This window comes from Amphiprion ocellaris, chromosome 7 (assembly GCF_022539595.1).
Source record: "Amphiprion ocellaris isolate individual 3 ecotype Okinawa chromosome 7, ASM2253959v1, whole genome shotgun sequence".
NCBI lineage: Eukaryota > Metazoa > Chordata > Actinopteri > Pomacentridae > Amphiprion > Amphiprion ocellaris.
Window position 1 is genome coordinate 34,419,461 of NC_072772.1, and position 13,144 is coordinate 34,432,604.

General features: G+C 36.3%; 1 protein-coding gene across 2 annotated transcripts in view; it reads right to left on the bottom strand.

Moving 5' to 3' along the window:
- gdpd4a (glycerophosphodiester phosphodiesterase domain containing 4a) overlaps positions 1-10,138 on the bottom strand; it is a 46,190-nt gene extending 36,052 nt beyond the window's left edge. The window contains exon 1 of one of the 2 annotated variants that reach the window (XM_023295970.3): positions 9,933-10,138. The gene's annotated coding sequence lies outside the window, so the exon portion shown is untranslated. The remainder of the gene's footprint in view (positions 1-9,932) is intronic. The other variant, XM_023295969.3, reaches the window with a different exon arrangement.
- Positions 10,139-13,144: the final 3,006 nt, after the last annotated feature.

Below are 13,144 nucleotides of genomic sequence, written 5' to 3' on the forward strand. Positions count from 1 at the left end.
AATCATACTAATAAACTGTACTGATGTTAGAAGCATATGAGGAAAGGTCATATGGCTCATTTAATAGACAGTCAGAATGGAAAGTCTGAAAAGAAGCTTTGATAAAGACATTTCACTAGCCTTCCAAATCACAGGATGGGGTCTGAATGCAAACAAAAGCCTGTGAAGATGATCACACACAATGTGGCGATGCACCTCATTCAAGGAGGTGAGAATCAGGCGATAATCAAACTTTGAGGAGTTCTATGACACACGTTGGGCAGAAAATGAATTGTATTTAAGTTCATTTCAGTTGATCTTGAGACCAGCTCCATTTGTTGTAATCTGGAGTGGACTAAAGATCACAGACTGTGCTCCATTTTTCCTTTTCTGAAGATGTGTTACGATTATTTAGTGTTGGAGTATTTCAGTGAGTGAGGTAGTCAGTCACCATACAACCACTGTCACACTCTTACAAGCTTGCAGCTGCATCTTATTTAAGCTCCTGATATTGGCCAGTGTTTCCAGTTCCTGCCTCAGTTGTTCCGTCTCTCAGAGCTCAGGCATGTGTTAGCTGATCAAGTGACTCCTACACAACCTCAAGCTTGATTCTCATTTGTCTTTGGATACGCCACCACTGAACCAGGTCTAAGTCAGTTCAAACAAAAAGTACTGAGCATAGAACCTTTATTACTGTTGGAACATTTTATAAAGCCTAACTGACCAGTGAGTTGAGACGAAAGGAATCCACAACATTTATGATAACTGATGCCAGAATGATAAAAAGGCACTAGGTTTTAATTGAGAACACAAGCAATTTGCAGAGAAAGCTGTGACTGACATTATTCACTGTTTTCTGGCATGTTAATGACCAAAGAATTAACCAGTTAATCAAGAAAACAATTATTTCAGCAGGTCTAAAAAAAAAACATACTTCCACAAGTACCTTAATTAAGCCTAAATCAAACTAACTTGTGACTTGAGGAATCCAATGCAATCGACACTTTTTAAAAAAAAATTATGACATTTTAACTCATATCAATTTAAGGCTAATTGTAAACTGGTTTAAACAGAAGCTTCTTTCCAAGTAAACACTGTAGAATCTATCACCACTCATATGTATGAAACAGACTATGAATCCAAGATAATACTATACTAAACCCTGTATCTCCTCCAAGAAGAGTCCAACTGCAAAGCCTGCAGAAACAACAGTCTGTCAGTGTTTACAATACTGGACAGAAAGGAAGTAATGATTGGCTGATAATATCTGCACAATTTAATTACAGCTACCGCGACCTGGGAAAACAAGAACTGTTCTTTATACCAACACTGTTCCAGTTTCCAAAAGCCTTGCTCTACTTTTTCAAAAGGACGTATTGTTGAGAAAGTGTTTAGTGAACAAAGTCTGCCTTTCTCCTCTGCTGAGACCAAGGACTTGACAATATTTAGGTCAAACACAAAAGACAAATTCATCATTGAGGGCTACTACTGTCAGTACTCCTCTGATCCACATACTAATTTTACAAGGTTAAGGCTTTTTACTGTAACAGGTATAAACTTAAGAGACGTCTACTGTGCCGTATTGTGCATTGGGCAAAAAATATATAAAGCATGAAAGGTGTCAAAAACACTTGAATTAGGAATCCGTCGCCACATTTGGATGCTTTTAGTCCCATAATGAGTTCAATGAATCTTTAAATTTGGATCAGCTTTCAAAAATGGGAAACCTGCACTTGATGACACTTGCAGTCATCTCAAGGTGTAACAAGGACGTTGGCTCTGGCCAGGTGTGATAAAGCCCCTAAATTAAATACACACAGGGAGATACAAAACACACAACACAGAACTCCACAAAGGCATACAAACTAAACAACAAAAGATTTAAAGAATGCACAAAATGTGATGCTTCTCTTATACAAGTGGCTCCGTCTACAGAAAGCTACAGTCTGGAAAGTGCTTGGCAGGTCTGTTTCATCAGCGTTCAGTTTATTAGTTTGATTTTTCCGAGATGTCGAAAGTTGATCCAAATGTGAGCTTAGATTTTAACATTACAAAAAGCTTCCTGGCCTAAAGACAGTCAGCTCAGCAGTTTAAAAACTACAATGCACCAACAGCCGGCCGGACTATCCACATGGTCGATCATAAACCCGCCACAAGTGGGTTTCTCACGGTTTTATCAAATTCCAAAAAAATCTGTCACCAAGTGTGAACCATATAGTTTATCTTCTAAGTGGCATCTGTAGCAGCACTTTCCCACCAAAACAGCCCTGCTACTGTCAATTTTACATCTTAATCGCTGTGTGATGTGCGTCTTTGAGTTTTTGGAAAAGCGCTTTATAAATGAAATTTATTATTATTATTAACTGAGGCAGCTGGACAGTGAAAAGTTTAGTGATCCGTCATGTTTCACCCGCCTGCTCTGATCCATTACATCAGACTGGAGCGCTGACTGCCTCGTATCACCGCCAAAAATTAAATGATAACCTGACAGGGCCCACTACAATTGAGGTAATGGTTGGTGACAGTGTTGTCTAGAACTGAAATACATATAAAAACAACTAAAAGCAACTAATGTGTTTGTCTTGGTTTCACTCACACTGCATTAGTCTCTGGACAACAAGAGGAAACAACAATGTGAAAACAACGAAAGGTAAATCAAGCCAACAAGATTAAGTCTCAGCCAGACTGAACGTCTCGGAGGCTGTATTTAAGTAAGTCAAGGTCCACCAGCTTATCAGTGTTGCTGATTTGTCTTGTCTGGAGGCGTACCGCTGTGCACCATGTCCCAGTTTTTCTATTACATGACGGTTTTGTGTCCCATCTTGATATTGTTGTGATACAGGTTACAGGTCAATGATCAGCAGATTAATGTGCGTAATAGGTCTGAATTTTATCATCGACAAACTGGGCATATTATTCAAAAGTACGCATCACCAGTCCACTCTGAGTCTCACTGTATTAGCACCTCAGTATAATAAACAGCATGAAAAGAACACAACATGAACTGTGAGATAACTGCACTAAAAAAAATATTTTAAAAAAAGAAATCACAAAAAAAACTCTGAAACTCTGGCAGCAAGGGAGCCTAAAGAATGTTTGAAAACAGTGGAAGTTCAAAAACTGGAAAAACTTCGAAAATAATGACAAATATCTGCAAAATAATGACATTGTTCAGTGCTTTAAATGCAATAAAACTGTAATTTTGTGGTCACTTACTGTTTGCACAAAAAACTGTTGTAGACATTCTTTACAGTTTCAGCCTGTTTATTTTTTTTTTCAGTAAATATGTAAATTACCACTTTTGTTGTGATTTTGCTAGATATGATCTGTAATTTAACAAAACAGGGAATATCAGCGAAATAACAGTTAAAAATTATGTAACATTTTTTAGTCCATATTATACAAAAGCTTCTTTCAAATAATGGCATATAAAATAAAGCTATTTTTGCCGATTTTGAAACATTTAAAAATGCAAAATGTGGACACTACGTACAGTTTTGGCCTGTTATTTTTAGTGTTAACATGAATTAATAACTTTTTCTGTGATTTTACTCACTATCTGTAATTCCACAAAACAGGGAAAACTGCAACTGTAAGTTGTTGAAAAATACAATTTTAAAATGTTTAAAAAAAAAAAAGGTTAAACTTGTGTAACTGCTGTTTAATCTGAAAAGAAAGTTTGACTCCCCGGAGAGTTTGTGAAGTGCCCTTTAAACAGAGCTATTCATCTCTGGTGCTCCTGTAAAGCTGCACAGCTGTGGTTTCAGAATGCAAGTATGCCCAAGATTACATTAAACTTCAATGCTCCCTTTGGGGAAACGGAGTATTAGATGTAGAAATGTGATGCCGGTCGGTGCTGAGGACATATTTAAGACAAACAAGGACATTCCCTTGCGTTGTGGGAGTACAGGGGATAAATAAGAACTCGTCAGCTTTATTGCTTTGCATGTGAAATGACACAATCTGAAAGTAAATAAGCAAACGAGTTACTGCGGCTCCACCATGCAGCTCTTTCTTTTTTTTTGCAACAGATACCCAGAAGCAGATCCTAGAGCTGAATGTAATGAGTCCCAGACTGCGGGTAAAACGAGGAGAGGGATGGTGGTGATGAAGAAAGCAATCACAGAGCTGAATATTGAACACAGTGCTGGAGGCGGCCTGCACACACCAAGTGTGTTTCACTGTTTCACTGTTCAGACTGAGTTCGGTGTAAAACGCGACGTAGCAAAACAAACAACACTTCTGACTGAATGTGCAGACAACATGGAGGCGACAGTTAAACCGACATCACCCTGATATAATCATACCTTCTCCCTTTCAGAGGACATGTTTTCTTACATCATGTCTCACAAGTCGTCTCTGACAGCGTGTTCAGAGACGACTGATAGGAAATTATGACACTATCCTCTATGCAGTGTCTGCATCTTTAATACAAGTTATCTTTCACTCAATATGAAGACAGAAATACGTATGAACAGACAAATCAGTAATGATAATCTTTAGTACACCAGAACTCCACACTTACTAAAACAAACTACACACTTTTATACAAAATCCAGGCTCAAACAAAAGCACAAACAGACAGTCTTTGTGTCTCTGAGTTGATGTACACATCAGTAAGCAAAAGAAGAGCGATACTGTAGATGGACAGATGCCAGTGGGACAGAGAGCAGAGGACTGTACACATAAACAATGCAGTCCTCTGTGTCCACAGCAGTCCAAAGGCATCACAGCACAGCTAACAACAACACAGCAACACCACCAACTAGCAGCATGTGCTGCCGTCAACGTTTCAGACTACAGTCATTCTCTGTGGACAAAATGGTGACAATTATTCCAAAAACAACGTGTTTGATTAGAAAGCACTACAGAGTGTGAACATAGTAGTATTGCTGTGTTTTATCTGACAATCATTTTTTCTAACATCAACCAAACAGTTTGTCGTCTCACCAATTAATTAATATTAATCACACTGAAAGCTTCCATAATAGTACACTGATAATGTAGAACACATTAATGCAATGTTGGCATTGATCTTTCAAAAATATTGCCACTGATGTTCATTTAAAATCCCCAATTTCTCATTTTAACATGAGAAAAGTCAGCTAAACTCTGTACTGTAAAATAAATGATTGAAATTTGTATTTTGAGAGGTAATGTTACAAATGCACTGACGCAAACAGCATTTATGATAGCTAATTAGAAAAAAACTGAAGTAAAACAGAACAAAATTCCTTTTCATTTCACAGTCTAGTCAGGATTTAGTCAGAGTCTGAACTGACCAGACAGCAGAGCTCACAGAGGTTATGAAGACGTAAAAGAGTCGAAGGAGATTAACGATAAGCCGGCCAGAATATTGATTTATTCATCAAACTGATGGTTATGTGTTCATCATCACAGTCACGAAACACCCTCAGTGAGGAAGAAATAGCTGAGGATGTTTTAATTGATTTTACTGCCAGAGGGGGATCTCTGTTACCTACGGGAATATTCATTCACAGTAATAAAACTAACCTAATTAACTTGTAAAGAAAGTTAAAATCCTGCTGCAGTAAGCACCACATCACCATGTAAAAACAATTCACAGGGGAAATCCAATTGTGTAAAACTCTAATTTCAACTGTGTGGCTGAAAATCTGCACATAATTAACGCAGTATTAAAGCTTTGTATGCTATATTTTCATACTGTCCTCTGGGGAAAAACAATCAACAAAAGACCAAACTATGAAACCTTTGTAGACATACCTATCGGAGAAGGTCAAGGATTAGACTGGGCCCAGTAAGAGGCTGATTTTATTCCTCAGACACGCTGTGAAGAATTAGATGCCTTTAGGCGAAATACTCAATTCAAAAGACAAAAAACCCAACTGAGGCTTTTCTTCCTCTTTTCAACTTTGTTCACAGACATTACTCTTGGTTTACTGCATTATTTCCCAAAGAAATAAACACCTAAATCATCTAGAAGAACATATGTTTCTGGATGGCAGACAGCATTAAACACAATCTCCAGATATCATCGGTGATCACAAGCAAGAGAAGAAGAGGGTGAATGTCAACATGAACACAAAACCACATATAATAAATAGAAATCTCTGGAGAAAAGCTCCGTCCTCCTGTGACTTTTAAGATGTCTTGCTGTTCCTTATAACCGGCCACAGATTCACAGCCAACATCTCATGTTTGTTACCAATAAATTACAGCAAACAGCATTAGAAACAATGCTATCAGAACAAACAGGACTGTATTTATCTAGAAATGTTTTCAGTAATAAAAGACAATTTTTTTTTACCATAATTCTTTCTGAATTCTGAAGGATTTAATATTATACCAATTTTCTCTGTTTTGATAAATTACAGATAAAGACAACTAGAATCACAGAAACAGTGACAGTTTAGATGTTACAACAATTTCTTTCACATTGACAGTATTTGTTCATATTTACCTCAGCTAAAAAATATCAATATCTTACACATATTTGCCATTATTTTGACCATTATTATACTGTTTCACTGTTTTGATCATTGCAGAAATCTACTGTTTAACCTGATTTTCACAGTTTGTTGGGTTGTTTTAATGATCATTTTCACAGTGTAGTTCCTGAACATTAAATCCCAGGTACTTAATGTTCACACAGCTGATCGATAGTTTAACTTACGGACATGATATCTGCACTTCTGCTGCAGTATTTCCCTGTGAGGGTGACCCCTTCTCTACGCTCAGATTCCCGATTCGTGTCTTTAAACAGAGGAAACTTGGGCGTCTCTGAGCACCACTGCTGTCAGAGCTGTACCCTTAAATGATGAAACAGCTGAGCAGAAAGCCAACATTAATTTGGAGATTTAGAGTCAGTCTCAGGCTGTGCTGCAGAGCTTGAAAGGATCTGTTGCATCATGATGCTCGCTGTCTGTCTGCTGTCTGAGAACGTTGACATGATGTCTGCTCCAGGTGTGGAGCTCAGGAATGATCCAGCTCTGTGTGTGTGTGTGTGTGTGTGTGTGTTTGTAGGTCTGTCTGAATTCTTAGGCAATGTGAAAATACGCAGCAGCACTGCACTAACTATCTTTCACTGTCAGGGGAACAGGAACGTGGCTTGTGGACAGAAATCATAAATATGAACGACAAAGTAAAACTGCACATTAAAATATTTTTTTAATAAATCAGTAAAAAGCTAAAACTCTGTCAGCAAGCATGCTAGAATAAATACACTAAAAAATTGTGCATTACGGCAACATTCAAGAATTGTACAAACTGTAAAAATACCAGCAAATGTCTGTAAAATAATTCTATTATTAGCAGTGTAATTTTAGTGTCATTTATCATAAAACAACAAACTACTATTTGCTGATGTCAACATTAATTTTATAAATTAAAAACTTTTTTCTAAGTATTATCTGGAAAAACTGTAAAATATTAATTTCTTTGAGATAATGGCAAATATCTGTAAAATAACAATACTTTTCATGATTTAAATACAGTAAAATAAAATCTAGATTAATGATTAACTGTTGTAAAAGAACAAAGTACAGATTTTTATTATGAACATTGCTTACAGTTTTGGCCTGATTTTTTTTTTTTTTTTTTTGCAGTTAACATGTAAATTATTGCTTATTTTTTGAGTTTTTAGTAGTTACTTGCAATTTAACAAACTAGGGAAAATCTATAACATAACAGTAACATATTAAAAACAATTGTAGTTAAAGGCTTTATTTTTTTTTATAGTCTTTGCATCAAACACAAAAGAGCCTTCTAAACCAAAATAACTTGGGGGTTTAAGAGGATCAGGAGCCACACCAGGTTGCAAACCCAGACTAATCATTTAGGAAATATTTCAGACACTGGAATCCTGCAGCCTCTAAGCCTGTTAAATCCCTACTGTGTGCCACCTACAAACTGCGTACCGCTAATACAGGCATAGCAAATGTTTATGTTCTGCAGACGGTGATACACCACAGTTGTCTGAAAATGTAACAGTAAGTCATGGAGAACAAGACTTTTTCTGCATAGATGAATTTACATGCCCATAAGGGAACATCATCAGCATGAAAATGCCAGGAACTGTAACTAAAAAAGTAAGAAATTTTGTTAATTGGAGTTTAATTTTGTCATTAAAATAGTCAGAAATACAAGGAAAATAAAGATTTCTGTCTAACAAGGTAACAGAGACTCCCTGTCTTACAGAACAATCATGTGATTCGTCATGAGTAATGGAATGAAATGGCAGTTAACCTATAAAACAGGCAGTGTTGCATTAACATTATACCAACCATAATCTCAACTGTGATGTTTGACGAGTCTCACCGTTTACACAATCTATGTATATGTCAAGACTGTTTGAAAAGCAGTTATGTTGTCTTAGCACAGCTGTGGCACGTTGTCAACAATCACTAAAGGACTAGTATACGACTTTGGAACATAAGTGATAATTATTTTGTTTTGCTGCCATTTGACAGTAAAACAAAAGCAGTATATGATTAATCAGTTTCTTTTGGAATTTAAGCACCACAGATCTGGAGCATACTCCCAAAAAACGCTGCAACCCCCCGCCCCCCCCAGCAGCTCTACAACAGTAAAGAGCTGGTCTACTGGTCCACGAAGTGAATAACATGTACGTCCAACGTGTCTGATTCACACTGGCCCTGCTTGATCTGCTTGATTTTAGATCAGTTAAAAGTTTTTGGGAGTCTCCAGCAGCGAGTCACACCGTACGCCCTGAATATGTATAAAGTATCTCTTTACCTCAACTTCATATAAATGCAGGGCATCCAACGTGACACAGCATCTCTCAAAACACAACCGCACTCTATCAGGATGCACTGCACGACTTCTTAACAAGACGACAAACAGGAAGCGTGGAGATGATGGATCCCATGGACATCAGAAATGCTGACGTCTGATGATGTAATGTCAGTTTGTCGATGTAATTAAATTTTTTCTTGTGCGTAAACAAAGGTCGCGTACGGATAAACACAACGCAAGACTTCTGGCAGTTTTCAGCAACACCTCTTCATGTTAACAAAAACAAGAGCACACTCATCCTTTCACATCCATTATTCTTTTCACAGCTGTAGCAGAAAAACTGACCTTGACTGGCTGATAAATGCATAAATGTGTGTCCGATGTGACGCCACGTGATGCACACTAGAAACAATCCGTATTGAATAACCGGTAATCTTTAAACCTCCAGGCAGATTCAGACAGTGGATCGATCAGTATTGATCTATGGAACAATAAGGCAGTCGGACAGCAACGTGACTCACCTTTTGTGAACCAAACAAATCACAACAAACAAGATATTTCAGCTCAACACTGACAGAATGATTAATAATAAGAGTTAATCTCAGCTGCTGACACACTGGTGCAGCTTCTGTTAGATGTTAGAGGAGAAATATGAAAAAATAGCAGCAGACAGTCATAATAAACCCACAGACTGAATGAAAATGTAAATGTTTTGCAACTATAATCTGCATGAATCAGAAAGTGCACTTTGACAGCCTCCAGACAGAGCAGATCAATAAACAGTTAAAGTCCACTCTTGCTTAAGGCTTCACTCTAATTCATAATCCAACTTATTAAGAAACAAGCCAGCAGCAAACAACGTAAATCAAACGGCAGGTTACAATATTTAGCATTAAAGAGACGCAGCAAACAGCTGATGTTAGCGACAGAAATGTACAGTTTTTAAAAATAAAGGTGAACTAGAAGGAGGAAGAACACAACGCATCCGGTATCGTCGTTAATCACCGTTATACCGTTCAGCTGGCGACGACCTGAAGTAGCTCTATTACCGGGAGGGACGCCGCCGTGACTGAATTCCCCCTTAAAACTGACAATACGGTGTTCAAACCAGTCCGTTAAACACCGGTATTAACGGTGCTGTCAGGACTGCCGACGGAACATAACGAACAGCAGCAGAATCACCGAGTGGAACAGACGTTAATCTGAGGTTTTCTTACCGACTGTGCGGCTGTTTCTGTCCGGTTTGTTTTCTCTCTCCGCCGCTCTGCGACCGTTAGTTTTTCAGAACGAGGCACGAGCCGTGAGCTGCTGCTGCAGTGGTCTCGTGCAGCGGTGATGTGATGACACCGGGATGTGCTGCACGCGCTCCGGCCGCGGGAGGAGGAGGACCGCGCGCACGAGAGGGGCTCCTATCAACCTGTTGCTTACGTCACCGCAGCCATGGAAACGTCCCGCTTCCAGTAGCGCCGCGCAGCTATTTAATGCATGAGTTTATTTGTTTATTGATCGGCCAATCAGTCAATAAATATTCTATTTATCTTTTTTTTTATTGTTGTTGTCGTTGTTATTATTTGTGAAGTCACTGTTACAGCATATGTACTAATTATTTTTAATACAATAGTCTATTCATTAGTCCATCAATAGACTATGTCTAAGAACAATAATTGGTATTTTTTATATCATCATCATCATCATCATCATCATTATTATTGTTATTATTATTATTATTATTATTATTATTATTATTATTATTATTATTATTATTATTATTATTAAAGTCACTGTTATTCATACAGCACATGTATTATATATTTTAATATAACAGTTTATTCAGTAGCCCATTGATAGAATATTTATAATAAAAATGCTATTTTTATATTATTATTTTTGTTGTTTAATATTTGTATATTATTATTATTATTATTATTATTATTATTATTATTATTATTATTATTATTATTATTATTATTATTAATAATAATAATAATAATAATAATAATAATAATAATAATAATAATAATAATAATAATAATAAAGTCACGGTTATTCATACAGCACATGCATTATTTATTTTTAATGTAATATTTTTTTCATGAGTCAGTTAATCAATACATTTAATATTATGGTCAAGCTCCTACTATATTATGAATCATAAAAATTCAAGGCTCATGCATTTCAGTATTATTTATTATGAAAATTCACCTAATAAATATTAAGGTTTAAACCCTATTATGTTATTGTCGCTGAGCAACTTAAAATGTTAAAATTAATATCCTAAAATTCTTTTTATTATCTAAATTTACCAGACTAATTAAGATATTAATATTAAGACCCTGCAATATTATATGAAATAAATATTCACCCAGATAGTATATTAAGCAATTAAGAATATTATTAAATACATTAGTATTAGGGGCTGCACAGTGGCGTAGTGGTTAGCACTTTGGCCTTGCAGCAAGAAGGTCCCTGGTTCGCGTCCCGGCTTTCCCGGGATCTTTCTGCATGGAGTTTGCATGTTCTCCCTGTGCATGCGTGGGTTTTCTCCGGGTATTCCGGCTTCCTCCCACAGTCCAAAAATATGCTGAGGTTAATTGATTACTCTAAATTGCCCGTAGGTGTGAATGTGAGAGTGATTGTTTGTCTCTGTATGTAGCCCTGTGACAGACTGGTGACCTGTCTAGGGTGTCCCCTGCCTTCACCTGAGTCAGCTGGGATAGACTCCAGCCCCCCATGACCCTAGTGAGGAATAAGCGGTGTATAGATAATGGATGGATGGATGGACATTAGTATTAGGGTTTATAGGGTTTTATGGTGATTATTAGTAATCAGAGATGCTTTTGAACTGATGCATTTGTGACAAAACTTTACATTTGGTGTCAAAATTTACAATAACACAAATTCTGACTCACAGTTTTGTTGGATTTCTTACGTTTATTTATGTTTTACCAGTGGTTAATTAACAGAAAACTTTTCAGCATCTCTCTTTCAGTGCTAATGGGCTATTAGTCGTGTCTGATTTCAATCCTAAAGTTCTCTATGAGCAGCACACTGGTGACGCTGCACAGGAAAACTTCTTTTAACAGGTAGAGACGTCCAGCAGAACCAGGCTCAGGGAGAGCAGACGTCTGGTCAGGGTTGGGACATTAGGTACCTAAATCTCCATAGTGTGTTATATGTAATCTAGTCATGTAAAGAAGGTTTTAGAGAGAAATTTCCCCCTATGTAAACTAGTCAGATATAGTAACACTACAGGGTCTTAACAGTAATGTTTAGTCTTTTTAGGTCACTTTTGTAATCAGAATCCTTTTTACTGGAAGGTACTTTGGCACAGCAGCAGCTTTCTGAGATGTTCTGTATAACAACACTGTCTGAACTGAACTATTTTATCTTGTTTATGCTGCATATTTGTTCAGTTCATTTTTGCAGTTTGTTTTTCATTTGACATTTCTTTGAATTATTTTTTTTCACAATTTGTAATTTAGCTTTCAAGAGTGGCTGAACTAAAGTATATGATATTATTAATTTATTGTTAATATTTCTATTTCTATAAGGGTTATTTTCTATTTATTAAAAAACAACTATATAGAAATATTAATTGATGGTTAATATTTCTATCTAGTTTGTTTTTAAAATCCAAAACCAGATTTTAAAGTCAAAATTTACAAAGCTTCGAAGATCACATAAGGTTACATGAAATGAAAATGGAAAAAAAAAATAATGAATAAAAAACATGAACACAAAACAAGCACAATAGGTTTAAAGATGGCAAAACCCATAAATAGAATCAGATAAACTTAACCTTCCTGTTGTCTTAATTTACCGGCACCAAAAAATATTGTTTCCTTGTCTGAAAAAAATCCAGAAATTCAACAAAAAAATCCCCAAATTTCTGAAAATTTGCAAAACCTTCAGGAAGAAAACTCCAATAATTCCTTAAAAGTTTCCCTTAAAAGTTTTATTTTTTTTTTAAAAATCACCCAAATTTGGCAAGGAAATTCTTGTAAATATTTTCAAAAAATGAATAAAAATCTTCCAAAAATATTGTAAAAATATCTAAAGTGATTCCATACATATCAGTAAAACTTCTATTATTTTCTTTAAGAACATTCATAGAAAAATCAACCAAAATCCAGCGAATTTCACTGGATTTTGGTAGATTTTTTTGTGAATGTTCTTAAAGAAACATTTTTAAAATTTCTTTTTTCCAACAAAAAATGTTCAAAGATTTCCCAAAAATGCTGAAAATGTGGACATCAGGAGTTTCACTGTGAAAACAGATTTTTTTCTCCACATTTTCAAACTTTAAAACGAGTCCATTTTGACCCGCAGGACGACACGAGGGTTCAGGAAAGCACAATGAAAAACTATGCTTGAAGCTCTCAGGTGTGACATTGGTTGATGTTTTTGGTCGGATATTTCTGTGCATTTG